Raw genomic sequence first — 19,350 nt, 5'->3', positions numbered from 1 at the left:
TAGGGTTGTAAATTCCACAATAAAAAAGATAAAAATTCACTAGTCCCATTCACCACAGAAGCTTGAAGAAAACTAAAATTCTCATAAAAGTAATACAGCACCACACAGGCTCAAATAACAGCTCCTTCAGTAAGATTTTTTTTTAATGGAAAATGAATTTGTTTCTGAATGAAAGGAGACCTTACAACTCTTTCCCCCAATTAGCTTTAATCAGCCAGAATGAAACACACCCTCCTCTCCAAGGATGCAAAATAAATAAATAAAAAATAATGATATCAAGAGACAGGGCAGCCAAAAGGAAGTTGTAATATAAGGGAGTTATGGATTGCCATTAAATTAACCAGATGCTTTTCTGAATTGCAACAAGATGATTTAAGAAGGATAATAAGCTGAAGAAAAACAGAACTCACTGGGAATATGAAAATGGCATTCCAAATTACCCACAGCTGATGACTAGAGTAAAAGGAACCTGCAGGTAATCACTAAAGATAACAATGTTAGGAACAAGCATTTCTAAATCTTTCCTTTCATAAGCGTTCATCTTCAGCAGGAAACATCTCACAAACAAGACATACACAAACCAATGCTAGATTGATACTTTACAGGATAATACAAATTCCATTCCAGATTTTGACATGGAAACACAGGTTCTGAAATGCCAGAAGTATGTTAGAGACCTTCAAAATAGTAAGCAGTTGTCTCCTCTGGAGAACTGGCAGCAGCTAGTGTTTCATTTATCCCCCTCGTCATGGTTTGCAATGCATTGTCAAGCATGCTGTGAACTGGACAGTGGCCTACTTCCTACTTCCTGCTCAACTAGTGGCTGCCCTGGGAAACCATGAACCCCAGAACAGAATGGGGATAAACAAGCGCATTGTAAGGCTGTGACACTCCCTCAGTGAAGTTTTATTCTCAGCCCATTTTTCCATGTTGCTGTTTCCAATTCTTCTTAATCTGAGAGTTAAAAAGTGGCATAAAATATATCTGAAAACTGAACTTGAAAAGCATGCGAGGCATTGCTATTTATCAACATTTTGAAGCTAAGCAGATACACCTGCTGATTCACAGATTGCCTTTTTTTGCTCATCCTTCACCAAATGTTTGAGAATCAAGTAACATGTGCAGTGGCTAAACCCAAAAAATTGGCATCTGCAGCCAGCAACCATATATAAATCCAATGGGTTGAATATAAATTAAGTTAGTTGAACTGTCTCCCCACTGCAATCATGAGACAACTTAGCAATTACTTGTTTTTAATGGGAATTAAGTTTAACTATCTTGGTCAGGATCCAAACCAATGCTCAGTTGCTTTTAATCTGTTACCAAGCATATTATGAAACTTTGCTATTCATCTGGAAATGATAGGAAGAATCATATTCTCTACTGAAGTCCAAACCACTGCAATTCCTACATTTCTCCTTCTAGAGAAGGAATGGAAGATGTGTGCAACACCAAGGAAGCATGGAAAATGTGCCACAAACTAAGGAGTGTGGCTACTTTTAAATAATAAATACATATACAAATCAGTTTGCATAAAAAATTATGAGGCCTTAGCTGGTGGACGCACGTCATCCTTTCTGTAGTGCCAAATAAGTCATATGTGTTTCATGGGGTTATAGATAAATATATTCCATGCAGAGTTTGAGTGCCATTGCCACTGTCATAGAATTGTAGAGTTGGAATGGATCCTTAGGGTCATCTAGTCCAACCCCATGCAATGCAGGAATCTCAACACACAGAAAAAGAGTGCATGCATATAATGAGGAGGAGGAGGATAATGGTGTTGATGATATAGTCTTGAGGGGGAAAGGAACAATATAATCAGCAAATCAAGCACATGGAAATAAGAACAGCAGAAGGGAACTACTGGTGTGTACAGAAAGGCAGCTGTGTTGGTCCTTTAGAATGGGAGTAATTCAGCTCCCATACACCGTAGTGAGGATGGCTGAAGAGTGATTACAGAGATGGGACTGTAATGTTGCTCTAAAAAGGAAAGGTGCTCCATCAAAGCGTACCATCAGAATGAAAGCATTGTGGCTGTAAGAGTGTGAACTAAGAACTAGGTAATCACCAATTCTGCTCTTACATTATCACCAACTCTTAAGGTGTGCAGCCTCAGAGACTCTGTTGACTTGTTTAAAACATATGCCTATTATTTTTCCTTGAGATACCTCAGGTATGGGTATGATCCAGGCATCTGAATGGGGTATAGAGTATGCACATGCCAACTTCAGTCTATCACATCACCTACACATCACTTGTAGCTATACAATCTTATAATTCTGTTATCTTGGTACCGATAGAAATGTCCAACAAGCAAATTATATAGTCACTGAAATGCTGGATTTGGATGTCAGCAATGATATCCAGATTTGAATTCCGTCAGCCCCCCCACCCTGGGGGAGCTGCCACGGATGTGGTGGCCATGAGGAACGGGTAAGATGGGGTGGCACGTCCGGGCAAAAGAGGAGGTGCTGCGTCAGGCCGCAACAACCGCTCACCAGGAGGATGAGCTATAATCGGCCTTTCAAGTCACTGTCTTTAAGCTCACAGTCTTTAAACTGTCTTATAGAGTTGTTGTGAAGTAGCATCTAATATCATTTTTAAAGCTGTGAACAGAGTTGTTGTAATGTGGTTAAGAGAGTGAGCTGGGAAGTAACTACTTCAAAACTCACCTCAGCAACAAACTCACAATTTTGCCTTTGGCAAGCCACCATCTCTTTACCTTAATTCTCCCATCATCTTCAAATAAATACTACCTTACAGAGCACACGGCACCAATGTATTACTGCACACAGAGGCCTTTCCTTGAGTGTCCTGTCCCCACCACTGACATTAGTCTTGAGAGAAGCCAATAAAATACTTTCTCCCAAGCCAAATCAAAGTGCATGGGGTTACAGCTGGAGACAGGAGATTTGCAGAACACGTCAGGGGAACATGACGATTTCTCTGGAATGCAAACGTACCCACAGGCAGAAGAGAGTTGGCACCCCTTTTTATAGATTCATATTTCAAAGATTATTGTAATATGCAATTTGAGCATTCAAAAGGCACTGAGTGTTTATTATTGCTATTATTTAAACAGGAATTTTAATACATTTTTTTTTTACCATTTCTGTCTGGTGTATGAAGAATTTTACCATTCTTATTTGTCTCTGTGACTTTGTGCCAAAGCTGTGACCTATACAAAATATAATTTTAACAGGAATCTATGAGATATAGAGGCCACAATTCAGCAAATTAATTTGCATGCACAAACAGATTGCACGTCACGTGTGTGTGTGTGCGTGCGTGCGTGCTTGACACAACACCATTTCTCTTAGTCCCATGCCTAATATTTAGGGAGCTTTAAAAACCACTTTGTTTAGTGGATTGAGGTGTGGACACTATGGTGAAAAATAAGAAACTTCTCCTGACACATAAGCAGACACAGATGTGAGCTTTTGGATTGTGCGCCACACTGGCAAACATTATGGACTCAGGAAAACAACACAATTTAGGATGCTGTGTAAAACACAACATGGCAGAAAACTCCTGGAATAGAAATGCAGTGCAGATTTTGCTACCAGCACAGTTATATTATCTTGTATGGCACGTGCACAGTTGCCAAGGCAACCAGTATCCTTCAACCAACTCTATTATTATGGCTATTAGAGGCTTTTAGACTCTCTGGTGTCCAAGCCATCACTCTGAGCTGGTTTGTGCTAATAACCCTCAAATACAGATGCAAGTAGAAAAGCACAGAAGAGAGGGGAGAAACACTTTTGCAGATCGACACTCAGCATTATAAGCCAGTGGCGGCTTGGGAAATTAAATTCAATCAGCTAGAGGGAAGCAACTGTTATATAACTATCTTTATTAAGCCAGATAAGTGTAGTGACAGTTCACTGCAGACCTTGAGTTCCTGTTGATGAATAACTGTCTGAGTGAATCTAATAGCAGAGCAGGGCTACAGTACTTACTAATTATCTGGAAGAAAAAATCTCATTGCACACCTATTGCAGTGAAAAATTAATTAGCCACTGCTGCAGCTATCAGATTGTATTTTCTGAGAGGTAAATGATGGATATATTCATAAAAGATACAACTAGGAAATGATAGATTTCTACCTTTTTAATGTTATCTCTCAAATTGTGAAAGTGGATGTTGCCATTATTAAATTAAAAATCATTACAATTCAATCTGTATTTGTCTGACACAAGCCATCCTTTTAACATTTGCAGAAAGCTTTCCCAGTCAGTAAGTGCCCATATCCTTCTGTTATATCTAAGCATTCACACATCAAAGCACTACAACAAACTCATTATGCACCATATGGATCAACAGAGAATTTCCTTTAGCCACCAACTAGGGAATTTCAAGCAGAAAATAAATAGTGCAATTTATTTTTTTAAAAGCACCCGTTGACAAATCATCCAGTGGTTTCTGAAATAGATTTATCCTCGCACTTGCAAGTGCACTCAGTGTTATGGGGAAGGCAGAATGATGGATGTTTTATAAGGAAAACAATTTTTGTACACTAAACAGGATTTAGGAACTAACAGCCCACTCCTGGTGCTTTGTAGTACAATAAAAGCTTGCACAGCAGCAGCTGCCATTCTGAGCACCACCTTGTGCAGTTCAGCCTACTCAGTAAGGCTTAAGGATGAGGCTCAGAACTAACAGCATCCCCCCATCCTCTCTAATTTTCCCTGACCTTGAAGAAAGCCTCCCTGCACGGTGCTTCTTTGCTGTGCAAGGGTTTGTGTGGCACTCCTATGCTGGGTAAGGTGCTAGTCCAGCTTGGAGTAGATTAATGGCTCACAGTAAGTGTTGGTGGCCATGGCTGAACCCAATGTTGTAGTGACATTGGGTCCAAACACCCATTTTAACCTTTTTTGAAAACATGATTTTGGAATACTTTTCAAGGCCACCACCCTCAATCCATTATGGAATTCAATAAGGCTGACAACAACATGCCGTTGCATGTTGCAAAATCTCTGCCTCTTCTCTCGGAGAGGTGGGGGAAGGTGGATAATGTATTGGAGGAGCTAATTGCATTGTGAAATAACCGTCTAGGATGTGGATGACTGAGATGGGAAGAGGTATGTTAGAATTTCCCCATACTGTGTTTTGGCAACAGCAAATCCAGTAGCAGTGCCCGATATTAAAAATGCCTGGGCCATTTCTGTGTGATAGCACTCTTGCTCGTATGCAGCTACTGCTAGACTCCATGGCATTCTCACAGTTATCCAGTGAAATACTGTCACAGTATGGACAGGAAAGAATCAAGTGAGAGGTGGGGTGGAACCAAAAAGTATTATATTATCCCTTGAACATTTAAAAACTGTCAGTAAATGTATAAAATTCAAAATGTCACATTTCAAATGTCTATTTCCAAAACATACCTAAGCTGCTATAGTATGGGTACTCTGGTACTTCAACTCTACTTTAACTGCATATCCAGTTCCCTAGAAGTAAGCCTCACTGAACTCAGCAGGTAGGACAAGGAGCTAAGCTGACCCAAGCTAGCTCTTGCTTTCACATGACGGCATTGGGTCCAACTGTTACCCCAATTCCATTACAGCATGACCAGCGAGACAACTGATGTGGCCACACTGCTGTTAAGAACCCCACTACCTAGTCGGGTTGTGGATGCATACTTAGCATAGAGCCATTGAAACAGATGGTTCAGGTTAGTTATTATAACTTAAGTCATTTCACTAGGTCTTCTTTAACTGTTACTAAGTCTGGATCCAACCCACTCGAATTTATGTGTATTGGATTATCCTATGAAGCATACACAGTTCCAAAACACCAGTGTTTTGCCCTTGAACCCAGTAGGCCCTGCGTAGCCTCAGAAACAATGGAGATAAAATTCGGAGTGGCCATGCAAAGGTAGATTCATCAAAGAGTATCAGCTGTTGCAACTGCCATGAATGGGTTACAAACTCATCCTCAGGGCTGCTTCATCTGATACAGCTGCTATATAAAGGCAGCAGTTCAAACAACATGCTGTGAACTTGCTTGACTTGTTCTAATTCTTACACATCCACAACCCCAAAGAACTTTTGTCCCTATGCTGTGGAAAAAATGTGTTGCTGATAAGGTTTGGCATTCACAGCCATATTGTGTAAAAAAAGCCCTCAAGTTTCACATTTTATATGCTTATGCCATGTTGGCAGTAATTGCATACATGATCTTTTTTTCAAATCAACAACCATGTGCAAATGTAATTTGCTGAATACCACGGCACTCTTAACCACAACTGACCAAATGGCATGCATTTTAAGCACCAAGTGGATCAAGTGGAGGTTGTTTTCTGAAAATGTGGATCTTACTTCTTATCTCGCATGAACTTAAGTGTACCGAGTTATTTAAAAATAGAAGCAGTAAGTCACTTCAGATTTTGACCCTGTTTTTCAACATTGTATCTTGCCAAGCTTCTCTCTCTGTTTAAATCAATGTATCAAGAACTGGGCCTCATGAACATTCGGATACACATGCTTGATCTTTATGTGAAAGAACAGAGAAGAAGAGAGAATGTGAAAGGGAAAATCCAGTTGCTCTACACAAGGGAAGGCTTTGAGCCTCTCTCTTTTTGTCCCTGTTCCCAGTTGAGGCTGAGAATCCCACTAAGGATCTTGAAGAAATGGCAACACCTCCACTTCCTTTGTCTGCCAAACCAATCAGATTAAGTGGGCACCTGAACAAAGGAGAATTAATTTGTATTCCTAGAAAGAACACAGAGGAAAGAACATCATAGATTGTGAAGCACCTTTTAGGGGGGGATAGCATCTGGTTCAAATCCAGTTCCTTCTCAGTAGTGTGCTCTTTGTAATGCTGAACCATTTGAAAACGACCCATTAAATGTATCAGCCTTGCAGACAAAGAGGGAATGTTTTTACTATTTACATTTCTTTTTGAATATATAACTCTTTGTCATTCATTTTGATGATGATTTTAATTTACCACAGTGTCAGGGTGTACAATGGGAGCCCTCCACTGTGCATTATGAACAGAACACAGGAAAATGCAGATACGTATTTATAACAACAGGAAAACAACAATTATTCACTTGTGAGCAACTGGAAAGGAGGAATGCACAATATTATAAAAAATGCATACTTGCCCATTGCTCTTCCAGTATCTCAAACCATTTATATAATTTAAAGTTCATTTGGTACTAGCCTCTTCAGCAAAGCAAACCTCATGATCATTTCAACATACTGAAGCAACATCTATCTTTTGATGATATTTACATAATACATGGATAAATGGTTGTTGTGTTTTATCCACTTCTTCCCCACACAAAACTGTAACAATATTATTATAATCTATTTAATAGTTACTTGTTACCTAAAAGTCTCCAAGCAATTTACATGTAAAAACATAGACATAAATATATTATACCATATACAACATTAAGAAAGCACACATCATCTCCATAACAGCAATAGGAAACTTTCACAACACACTAACAATGATACAAACTCCACTCTTGTCTTTCAAAAGCCTGGGAAGGTAGTAGGCAGCCCAAGCTGTGCAGAGCATTTCACAGAGAGGACCACAATGGAAAAGACCCTCTCCCTTGTCATCACCCTCCAAGCCTCATTCAGAGGAGCAGCAGAGTCTCAAATGCCAATCTAAGGATCTGGATAGATTCATATTGGAAGAGGCATCCCATAAGATACTGGGGTCCTGAGCTATCCAGGACTTTGAACTGGGCTCAGAAGAACAGGGGCAGCCTGTATAACGGGAACAAAATTGGTGATCTATTTGTCTCAAACCTGTCAGCAGCTGGGCAGCTGCTTTCCACATTAATTAAAGTTCCCAACCAGTTTTCAAAGGCAGCGGGGTAAAGTGCATTGCCATAGTTCAGTACTGAGGTTTCCAGAGCATAGGTTAGAGTAGCCAAGTTATCCCAGTCCAGATAGGGTTGTAGTTGGGCCACCAACTACTGGAAAGCACTCTTTACTACTGATGCCATCTCTGCCTCACGTGACAGTAGTGGATCCAGAAGAATATGGTGTCACCCAAAAATATCTCAAAATGACTTAAAGAACTCAGGAGAAGCAGAAATGTTAAAGGGTGTCCCTTTGCTATATAAACCCATCAAAATCCCAATGTTCTGAGTAACAACATTTTACTCTCAGCCTCACTTGATGGGCAAGGAAAGACGATAAAGTAAACTGGTGGCAAAATAGCATTCAATCAAATGGAGACTATTCTGGTAATAAAAACAATAATATCTACTCATTACATGCTTGTTTGCAAGTTGTGTCGAAAGAAAATTGAGTTGGTGTATTATAATTGAAAAAATGATGGACTAGCAATGAAGTCACTGCATACTTGTGACTGCTTTAAAATATGCTCCTCAATCAGTTCTTATATTTCAGCATTAAAATTGCAATAGACTTCTGTGATTTCACAAACTAGAAACTTCGCTTTATTATCAACTGAAAAAACATGGAACAGATACACCAATCCTGCTACATTTTCATTTGAAAAGACTACGAAGAAGATATACGTAAGCATTGCCAGAGCAAAAACATACTGGCCACTTTAAAGGGAAAACTCATGTTTTCCCCCCTCTTTAAAATATTCTATTACATATAAATGCACATATTATAAAACACTTTTATACATTTATCCTTTTTATTATAAAAATTAAATATAAAGAGAATAGAGTTATAAATGGCATGTTTGAATTTCTATAAGAATGAATTTCTTTTGAGTTTTATTTTCTCTATTTTTAGTTTTTCTATTTTTACAGCTGTAGAGATAATGAAAATACACTAAGAAAACTTACTTTGAACTAAAATTATGAAACTGTTAGTGAAAGTAAAATTCAGCTGCAAAGCTGAAAAATGCATTTGTCAATAAAAGCGACAAAGGTATATAGTGTTTCATGTTCATTCTACATATGAATGGAGGCCTTCTCAGCATCTTAAATTGTTAAGGAAAACAAAAATATTTCTCTCAACAGATACTGCCAGTAGAGTTGTCCGAGGAAATTATGCACCATATCTGTTCTCAACAGTGTTGGTGCATATTGAACACCAGCACTTCCCTTCATATCAAAAGCTGGTAATTAAAATCAAAAAGTATCAGGAGGAAAGACCATACCTTAATAAAGAAAAATGTTATTTTACAATATACAACTGATTTCAGTGGGAAGGACATTAAAGTATGCGTACTTCAGTTTTTTACTCCAAAGTAATACAATTAAGTTCAACAGAACATGCTCCCCATGAAGAGATTATAAGATTGTAGTATAATCAAGCATGTAGCATAAAAATGAATGTCTATAGTTTATCCTTAAATTTAGTATTTCCAAAATACCCTCAACCTGATGCCATTACTCCGCAGAGTAGCTTCTGACAGCTCTTGGTCCCCATGGTTTGTTGCAGTATATAGACCCCCCCCCGTCTACTTATAAATATATTTGCATTCATGTTAAATTACTGGCCCATAAAAGCAAGTATTAAAACTCTTTTAACTTTAATTAACCTTATGTTTGACATACATATATTTAAAAAGGAAATTAACATGACATTAGTTAATAGTATGGAGCTGAAATTTACTATACTAACTCAAGGCATTCCTGGCTCTGGATACAACTTTACTCATGTAGCCATTGTATAGTTTTGCTTCTGATTTCCAATGAAATAAATGCTTATTTGATTTATCAAGACTTTAAAAACACCTAACACTTTGAAACTGCAAGTTTTCATTTAAATTCAATCAACAGAAAAGCAATAGATCATAAATAGCTTGGAATTTTTTACCCGATGCAATGAATTCTGATATAATAAGCATTTCCCTAGATGTTAGGTGACCTATTAACTTATTTTAGTTGTATTTTGACATTCAGCCTACTCAACTAGCCTGAAATCAGATTTGTTTTATCTCTTGCTTTCATAACTGTATGGCAGAAGCATACATTTAAGACAGTTTGGACTTTTTTTTCAGTATCTACTGATACAGGTTGTATTCTTTTGGCTAAAAAAGTTGTAGCAAGTTTTGCATGTATGCCTTCCTTAGAATATTGAAAGGTTTATATAATATAATAGCAGTGTGTCTTGACTCCCATCATTAGATCACTACAGTGCCACAAGATATTATTACTTCATCTTTTGGCTTCTTAAATCATGGCTACAACTGACCTTGTCTTTCCAAAATGAATTCTGTCACAATAATGACTTTTTCATTGTCATTCTTCAAGCAGTCATTGCCAGGTCAAGAAGCCACAACTGAATTAATGCTTATTAATCAGGCTCAGAATTACTCTCACAATACTAGGGATTCTAAAATTCAACCAGATATGCATGTGTGACTGAGGAATAACTAACTACAGTGGTACCTCACAAGACGAATGCCTCGCAAGACGGAAAACTCGCAAGAAGAAAGAGTTTTCCGTTTTTCGAGGTGCTTCGCCAGACGAATTTCCCTATAGGTTTGGTTTGCAAGAAGAAAGCCCATAGGGAAATCTCCGGGGACCTCTTTTAAAATGCTGGCGGTCGGGAGCAAAGACTTTCGCCCACCGCCGGCCTTCAGAAGAGGTCCTGGACCTCTTCTGAAGGCCGGCGGGGGGCAAAAGTCTTTGCTCCCCCCCGCCTGCCTTCCCGGGACAGCGGAGACTTCTCCGCTGTCCCGGGTGATCTTAAAATGCTGGCGGGCGGCAGCGAAGCCTTCGCTGCCGCCCCCCAGCATTTTAAAATCGCCCCGGGACAGCGGAGAAGTCTCCGCTGTCCTGGGGGGTTTTAAAATGCTGGCGGTCGGCAGCAAAGCCCTCCTGTCCCCGGAGCTTGTGGGGCGGGAGGTGGGGAGAAGGGCTTTTCTTCCCACCGCCAGCCTTCAGAACAGCCTTCTGAAGGCTGGCGGTGGGAAGAAAAGCCCTTGTCCCCCCCCCAGCCTTCAGAAGAGGTCGGGGGACAGACTGTCCCCAGACCTGGTCTGAAGGCAGTTTCCATAGGAACGCATTGATTGATTTTCAATGCATTCCTATGGGAAACCGTGCTTCGCAAGACAAAAAACTCGCAAGAAGAAAAAACTCGCGGAACGAATTAATTTCGTCTTGCGAGGTACCACTGTATAGCAGCATCATTAGTGCTTGCCTAAAATTCACCAGAAGGCCCAGAACTCAAATTCACATTTTGCCTTCAACTTGCATTTTCATAATGCATTATGCAGAGAAGAGCCAGAAAATTATACCTCTTATTAAATTCAATAACTGAACAAAAAAAAAACTCCAAGGGAAAAAATATTAACTGAGCATTTCAATTAAATACTAACTCAATATTTAAGAGATTTTTTCCATGAAGAATTATGTTTTAGAGTACCGTATTTTTCGCTCTATAAGACGCACCAGACCACAAGACGCACCTAGTTTTTGGAGGAGGAGAACAAGAAAAAAAATATTCTGAATCTCAGAAGCCAGAACAGCAAGAGGTCATCGCTGCGCAGTGAAAGCAGCAATCCCTCTTGCTGTTCTGGCTTCTGGGATAGCTGCGCAGCCTGCATTCGCTCCATAAGACGCACACACATTTCCCCTTACTTTTTAGGAGGGAAAAAGTGAGTTTTATAGAGCAAAAAATACGGTATATATGATGGCATACAAATGTTAGCTCCAGAGGGGCTTTAATATTACTATACTAAGAATTTACTATATGCAGCTTGTCAGTGTTTACATGTATAGGGTCAAGCATGTATCACTATTACCCATTGCTTGTTAAGCATGCCTGTTAAATTCTCATAGATTATAACAATTACAGATTGAGGAACCTACTAACATTACAAGAGACAATGCCAACGCTCTCAGTTCAGCTGACTATCTCTTCTGTAAATCTCCACAGGGTTCAAATTATTGGATTCAATTAAAATGTTGCGTCAACAAACCATGCCATTTATCAGATTTAAAGAATGCAAAATATTGACCCTAACCTTGTTCTTATTGGATGTGAACACCAATCCTCCTTTCTGCAAATGGTGCTTGTACCAATTTTATGCCATCTGAGTTTTCTGTCTCTAATCATCTTGAATGAATCAAATAAAATCTAAAAAGTCTTACTAATTTACCATACGAAAATATTCACAAGCTTTAATGATCACACCTTCAAACCATGTTAATCCTCTAATATTATTAATGTTCATAACTGAATAATTATCATTACTAAAATAGCCTGAAAAAATGTATTTTGCTTTTCTATGATTTTAAAGGATTCCTCTAAACAAACAAGGTCTGCTGAGACATAAAATGATTTAAATGCAGATCTATTTTAAAATAGTCTGGAAGACGTATCACAAAAAATACTGTGAAGCTATTGGCTTATCATTCCGTTCTGAAATACACCTTTTGCTACCAATTCGACTCAAAGGAAAATGTCGTACAAAAATAGGTTCGTATTTCAGAATTGCTTTGTGCAATGCGTAGTGCTTTGAATCTGGGTGCTAGGTTGTCATCCTGTTTCAGTGTAAATGCATAGCCCTCTTCAACACAAGTTCCAGTGAAGTGAACTGAGGTGATGTTGCAGAGAGCATCGAGAGCAGAGCCTCAGAACATGTCTGTACTAGTTGTTTATAGTGTGTCAGTTCCAATTTAAGATGTCTTTAACTTGCATCTAATCTGCTATCTTTGTGCATACAACATCAAATGATCATTGGAGACCGAACTGAAAAAAGGCCTATGTGTATTACTTTAGTAAAAACCTATTTATTGGTCACTGTGACCATTGCCTGTGGGAGGAGTCTATAGTACACCCTCCTCATTATTCTCTCTCTCATAGACCCCCTCCTTCTCATATACCCTCCTTGAGTTCAAAAGGTAATATTTACATTACAATCATTGTCTACTCATTATGCTTATTTTGGTAAATGAACCCCTGATAATCTTCTGTTTTGCTGTACAATAGAATGCTCATAAAGTATGAAAATTTAAATTAAAACAGGAAAGTTCAAATGGAGAACTGTAAAAGCCAGGTCATCGCAGGCATTTCATAGACAGGCCAGAATAGAGTCTACCGCCACAATATAATTTTCTAACGAGCCTTTAAATTTTCTCTCTTACGTACTTTGGGTCTCCTTCCTTTCTCTTTCCATTCCAGAATAATCCCACATTTGCTGATAGTGTTTCAATATGGAATGATCAGATCAACAGCTACCATGCATTGTAAGCTCTGCAAATTAATATTGTATCCGTAAAATAAGGCCCATTTTAATTCTCCCATAATATAACACCTAAAATGTTATCATCACCCAGCACTAGTTTTTACTGAAACCTACATCCAAGAAAGCAAAATGGGTTAAGGCCACAGCCTAAAATATTATTAACATTATTTTTGAAATTATAGATGTCATAATAGACAACTGATGTAACATGTCTTGTAATTTTAGATTATTTATAATTGTAATTGGATGTTAATTCAGCTCACCATTCAACCTTTCTGAAGACTATATATCATTTTTGTAAACTAATTTAGCTTTGTCAATAAGAAAATGAGTCATCTCCTGTTAGCCTAGGTGCGCTAACAAGATCAAGAATGAATTGCTTACCATTTGTGAAAACTACCAGTTTAAAATAATTTATTGAAAAACAGGTTCAAAATGTAACAAGAATGCCCAATGCATTCATACCTCTTTCAATTAGAGCTTAAAATTATTCTCCGAAAGCCATATCTTCAGCACGCACACACGCACACACACACACATAGGGGGACGATCATGCAGTTTTCTGTCCGTTTAAATCCCATTGTGTCTTTTATTCTTAAATGTATGAATGTACACATTTATTTACATATTAGGTTGACTTTTTTACTTGAAATTTAGCACTACAGGACAGGCAGTCCCTGCAAGGAATGAGTAATTTTAAGGGGCTGGGGCATATACTTCAGAACCCATTATTGTCCTATTTTGATGATCAATCAAGTGGAAGAATGTGATGACATCATCTGCTTTAAGATTAGTAATTCATTGCCTCTAGCTATCAGAAGCCACCCAATAAGAATAAAAGAAAGCCAGGGGAAAAGGTTCTGTTCTTATTAACTTTATGGTAAAGATTTCTTTCAGATCTTTTGTCTTTTTCCGGTCTTTGAAGACATACCATGGTCTTATTCAAAATTTTCAATGAATATCTCATTGAAGTTTATTATGCAGTTGCAGATATTTGTTTTGTATGCCATTTCAATCCAAAGGCAAGTTACTTTACTGTCTATGATAAAAACAGCAATAGATTTATTTGCCGAAAACTAATCTTCTAAACTGTTTTGGTTGTAATCCCATCAACAGTATGCTTGAATCCAGAAGTCAGTATTATTTAAGCACCAATCTGTGCTCAGGATCATATTTTCACTCACATATGAGCTCTGTACTGGAAATAAGCCTTATAAAATTAATGAGCTATTAGCACGATCAATCTACAGTTAAGCAGTTTTAAGATCCATTAATTAAAAGTATGCCTTCCTAAATCTCTGCCACTGAAATAAGTGGAATTCAAAAGTGCTCAACTCTGGCTAGATCAATATTGGTCTCTAGACAGGTATATACTCTCATATAAAATGGTCCCAAACCATATTGCAATTGACTCTTGCAACAGCAAAATTTAAAGATATATTTCCCTAAAGAAAACTGTGCATGGAAAAGAAGTTTGTCATATTGTATCTGGTAGCTATTTCTGGACATAAATTGCATAGATTGTATGCCCGCAATCTATTCCTGACCTGGTTTCCTTTAAAGTTTGCTTGCATCTTATGAGGATGTTTAAATAAATTTCACTGCAGCAGAGCAAATATGTAAAGTGAACAGAAATTATAGCTTCTTAACTACAATATGAACTGGTTTATAAATGCTTTATATATTTATTTTATCATTCAGAATTCTAATTCTGCATCAAACTTCAACCATGTTGGTTTGAAACATCTCAATTTTTTGAAAAAGTTATTTTTAATTTTCACATCATCCTAGTTAAGCCTTCATTGGTGAAGATGACATGGATTGCTTTAATGAAAAATTATCAGAAAAGATTGGAAAAAAGGTCTCTGTACTCCCTATGACATTTGTTACATTGGTAATATATGTGATGCTTCACCTATTGGCAATACAATCCTATACATGTCTACTGAGAAGCAAGTTCCACTGTCCTTTCACTGTTGAAATTGAAATTAGTTGCTTATTTCAATTAGACATTACATAAAAGCAAAGGTTGTTAATGTAAGTTCTAAATTTGACTGTTTTTATTCAATTCTATTTGAAATTTCCATTTATTTTGGAAGACTGACAACATCAATGGGAAAAAATAATGAATATATTCCACTGAATGAAAGAAACACACACCACTCCGTTTACAAATGCAATGCAACATCCATTATTGTTTCACTGATAATTTCTGAATCAACGCATAAAACGTTTTAACATTCCTGACATTCCATTTAAGAAAAATATCAATGCCACTGGTAATTACATTTTCATTGACTTCTTATCTCATTCTTCTGTCCCAAATTCAAACAGAAATAATGTGGAGCTGTCTGAATCATTGCCAGATGTTTATAATGATTTATTGACTAGGTTCATTAAAATGCATTTATCAACTCATTCAAATATAAATTTAATGGTTCCAGTTGACGCTGCCATTTTATTAATGTTGCTTTTATCTGCCCAGACTGGCTACTTCAACAGAACAGAAAGGTTTCAAGCTAAATGTTTTTAAAAATGCTTTATTTAGTTGCAATGCACTGCAATTCTTCTCACTGAATTTAATTAGATAGGTAGCCCCAACTAAGGATGGGACTATTGAATAAATGCAGCCTATATGAAAAGGGGGAAATGCAGTACATCAGTTCCGCTGAGGGGCTTGTATGTTTATGTCCAGAGAGTTCTGCAATTCAGTAATCTACAGGTAAATTTAGGTTAGGCTGGAGTTCAGTACCTTAAAGAACTCTGCCTCTAGGGATAAGTTGGGAACAAGAATGACTCTGCTGACATTAGGTAAATGCCTGCTCAGTGACCTTCATTACCAAAGCTCTTGGCTTTCAGGAGCATCTCAAGCATTCTGTGTCACTGCTGATATCACTGTGCAGAAGGCAACATGACAGGGTGCAAATGAGAAGCAAACACAAAGTGGCCAACAATCAGCACAGAGAAAAGGCAAATCTTTGGGCACAGCTGGCAACACAATATCAGTGTGTGTCTGATAATTTTTTATACTAGGGCAAGCACAAGAATAAAAGAGTTTTGCATGCTAAGAAAACCCAATTTTGTTTAAACTTAAGACATAGTCATCAGAGTGGTATTTGATGAAGGGTAATGCCAGATCCAATTATATTCTGAAAAGGCTGGCTCCATCTATAGTACAATTCTATAGGTCCTACTCCAGAGTGTGCTCCATTCAGTTCCATAGGGCTTACTATCTGGACAATGTGTATAGGATTGCAGACATGGTTTACAACAGTCTTACTATGCTTTAACAGCCTATACTTGGTTACCTGTGCATATTATCCCCCTTCTTCACATTATATAGCCTCTTGTATTAATCAGGCTTTTCCATCTGCTCAAACTATACAAATGTGAATGTTTCGTGCAAGACTTAAAAAAACAACAACAACACACAACCTCAAACATCGTTTTGTTGCTGTTTCAGAAAGCTCTATGTACACAGTAGCAAACTGTGCCAGTAGACACCAATGGTTGTTTCACCACACACATTTCCACAAAGTGGAATTGTGGCATCTAGTTCAGTTTACAGCGTTAAGTTCAGAAGTGTAAGCTGCTGAGATAGTCTTTGCACACTAAAGCACAGCACAGTGTATCTGTCCGGGACAGGTAGATTCCACAGGTAGAAAGACGGCGACCTAGATAAAACAAAAATATGGGTGGGCAGCAAAACGCTTGCTTCCGTTTGGACGAAAGTGTCCACAGCTGCGCGCCTGGGTTTACCTGCCCATCCTTTCGAGGCGCCAAAGACGCGCACCAGAAACGCAAACCAAATCATTAGTATTCTCCACCCCCTCTGTGGAAAATTAGAAACGGTGTGGATGGGGAGGGGGCAATGCAAAATAGTGACCAGGGCAGAACCACCCTTTCCAAAACATGGTCCAGAGCACACTAAACAGAGGATTCCAGATCAGAATCACCATTTGGCGCCCGATCCAGCCCCTCTGGTTCCTCTCATTCCACCCTGACCACTGACATCCCAGGCTGGACCCTCATCTCCCCAAGCCTCCGAGCAACTCCCATAGCGGTCCCTTCCGCTCCGTGTCCTTCTTTCCTTGTCGCCTTGTCCCGCTAGCAGCGTTTCCCTTTGGCTCTTCGGAGCCTCCCCCCTCCTCCCTTGCCCGCCAAAGAGCCTTTCTTCTTCGCTGTCTTGCTTCAGACAACCTCCCGCTTTGCCCCTTCTTCTGCTTCTGCTGCTTCTTCTTCTTCTCCCCCAGCCTCGCGTTCCTCCTGGCGCCCGACCTACCTGCTGGAGCCGAGGGGACGCGCTCGCTGCCTCCACACGCGCTCCGTCCGAGCCAGCCCGCGCTGCTCTCCCCGCGCGGTGTGAATGCTCATTTAAAGCTCGGCGCCCGCTGCTCAGTGGCTGCTGCTCCGCTGTAGTCTCCCGGCTCTGGCTTCTTCCTTTCTCCCCTCACGACACAAAGGCGCTCGCGAGCCCGCTCCGAGGAGCCCGGCGAAGCGGCCCCGCCCCCGCCAGAAGAGACCCGCACCTGCCGCCGGGCGGCTCCGTACCCCCCACTCCGCCTCTCCCGCCAAAGTAGCCAAAGCCCGCCCCGCGCCGGGGTAAAGTTAAGGCGCAGCCGAGCCCGCCGCGTCCAGCCGCCGAGAGAGAGCTGGGCGGCGCTAGCGGGGCTGGTGGTGCTGCTGACCCTGGTCGGGGAGGCGGCGTGGAAAGTCTGGCACGCGGCGCTTGGCTGAGGACCTGCCCCGGCCGCCCCTCCTCTTTCTGAGGCAGCTTCCTGTGCAGCCAGGCGACGCCAATGACAAGGAGTGTTTTAGGCGGGAGAGAAGGTTGGCCATGAGTCAACCTGAGGGAAGGGACTCCTAGGCCTATTAGGTCCGCCAATTGCGCCCTCAAAAAAAAAAAAAAATGCTTTGGCCAGAAAGTTTCTCCATGCTCTCCAGCTAGGGCAGCTCACCTCAGTGCTACCAAGAAAGAGGTGAGGCAGTGGGCAGAGATCAGCTGATTTCTTGCTGTTTCTCTGGGTAGCTTGGAGAGAAGGTTGGGCCTGGCTAACATGGACTCCAGCTTCTGTTGGCAGCAGTCAGCATGGCCAATGGTCATTGAATCATCGAATTATGGAGTTGGAAGGGACTGTGAGGACCATCTAGTCCAAATCCCTGCAATGCAGGAATCTTTTGGTCCAATGTGGGGCTCAAACCCGCAACCCTCAGACTAAGATTCTTGTGTTCTACCAACTGAGCCATCCCATGGGAGCTGAAATTCAGCAACCTCTGGAGGACATAAGAACATCAGAAGAGCCCTGCTGGATCAAAGGCCCATGTATCCTGTCCCCACAGTGGCCAAGCAATGCGAAGCCCCCAAGATGGATGCTGAGGGCGTGACATTGCCTACCTACCTTTGGCCTCGAAAGAGAGAGAGAGATGCCACCTCTGTCCACAGGGAGAAAACAGGTGTACAAGTAAGTAAAGGCAGCTGCTTGTGCAAGGAGCAACCATTACATTTAGTCGCCTCCTGCACTCTTCCTCTGTGCACAGCAAATTCACCCAGAGAGGGACAGAAGGCCAGTTGAGATGGTGGCAAGTTTTTGCTCACCCACCCGCTCATTCACTCGGGTCCCAGTCGTTCCCACCCATGCTGTGGAAAGAGAAAGGGTAAGTGAGCAGAGAGAGCTTCTGCGAACAAGGTGTCAATCAGAAGCAGCAGTGGCCTCTCCTTGCAACCATTGCTTGCCCAGTCCTTTTGATTGTGCTTGGTTAAAGATACGAGGGAAGAAGAGGTAGTGGCTGGTACTCCCATCTCTTCCCTGGGCACAGTTTCTAGGCAGTGAAGTACTGAGGATGATATTTTTTTGGAAATAACTGCTTGTTTACTAGAAGCTACTTCCTACTGTGTTTTATCAATAGGGCTGCATAGATTGCAACCCAATCATTCAAACACATACATAAATCCTGCGTAGAAGAACTGTGGGACTTACTCTTAGTCTAAAGATGCAACCCATAGCTTAGGAAGTTCCATTGAATTCACTGTGACCTATTTCCAAGTAAATGACTGCATATATACCATGCTTTTAAGTGCATGGCTTTCCCCAAATTGGCAATAATCTCCTCCCCTCCTTTTCCATTATAGCAACAGTGTAAAGATACCACCCATGGCTTTTATTTATTTGTTCTTCTTCTCAGTTGATACAGAAACTAGGT

At 40.1% G+C, this 19,350-nt stretch overlaps 1 protein-coding gene across 1 annotated transcript in view; it reads right to left on the bottom strand.

Moving 5' to 3' along the window:
* Nucleotides 1–17,883, bottom strand: part of SLC6A1 (solute carrier family 6 member 1) — a 74,860-nt gene extending 56,977 nt beyond the window's left edge. Inside the window, exon 1 of the mRNA XM_053377656.1 lies at nucleotides 17,432–17,883. The gene's annotated coding sequence lies outside the window, so the exon portion shown is untranslated. The remainder of the gene's footprint in view (nucleotides 1–17,431) is intronic.
* Nucleotides 17,884–19,350: the final 1,467 nt, after the last annotated feature.

The sequence above is a fragment of the Podarcis raffonei genome, chromosome 2 (assembly GCF_027172205.1).
Source record: "Podarcis raffonei isolate rPodRaf1 chromosome 2, rPodRaf1.pri, whole genome shotgun sequence".
NCBI classification, from domain to species: domain Eukaryota; kingdom Metazoa; phylum Chordata; class Lepidosauria; order Squamata; family Lacertidae; genus Podarcis; species Podarcis raffonei.
The sequence above is the reverse complement of the archived record's forward strand: the minus strand, read 5'-3'. Positions and strand labels throughout refer to the sequence as shown.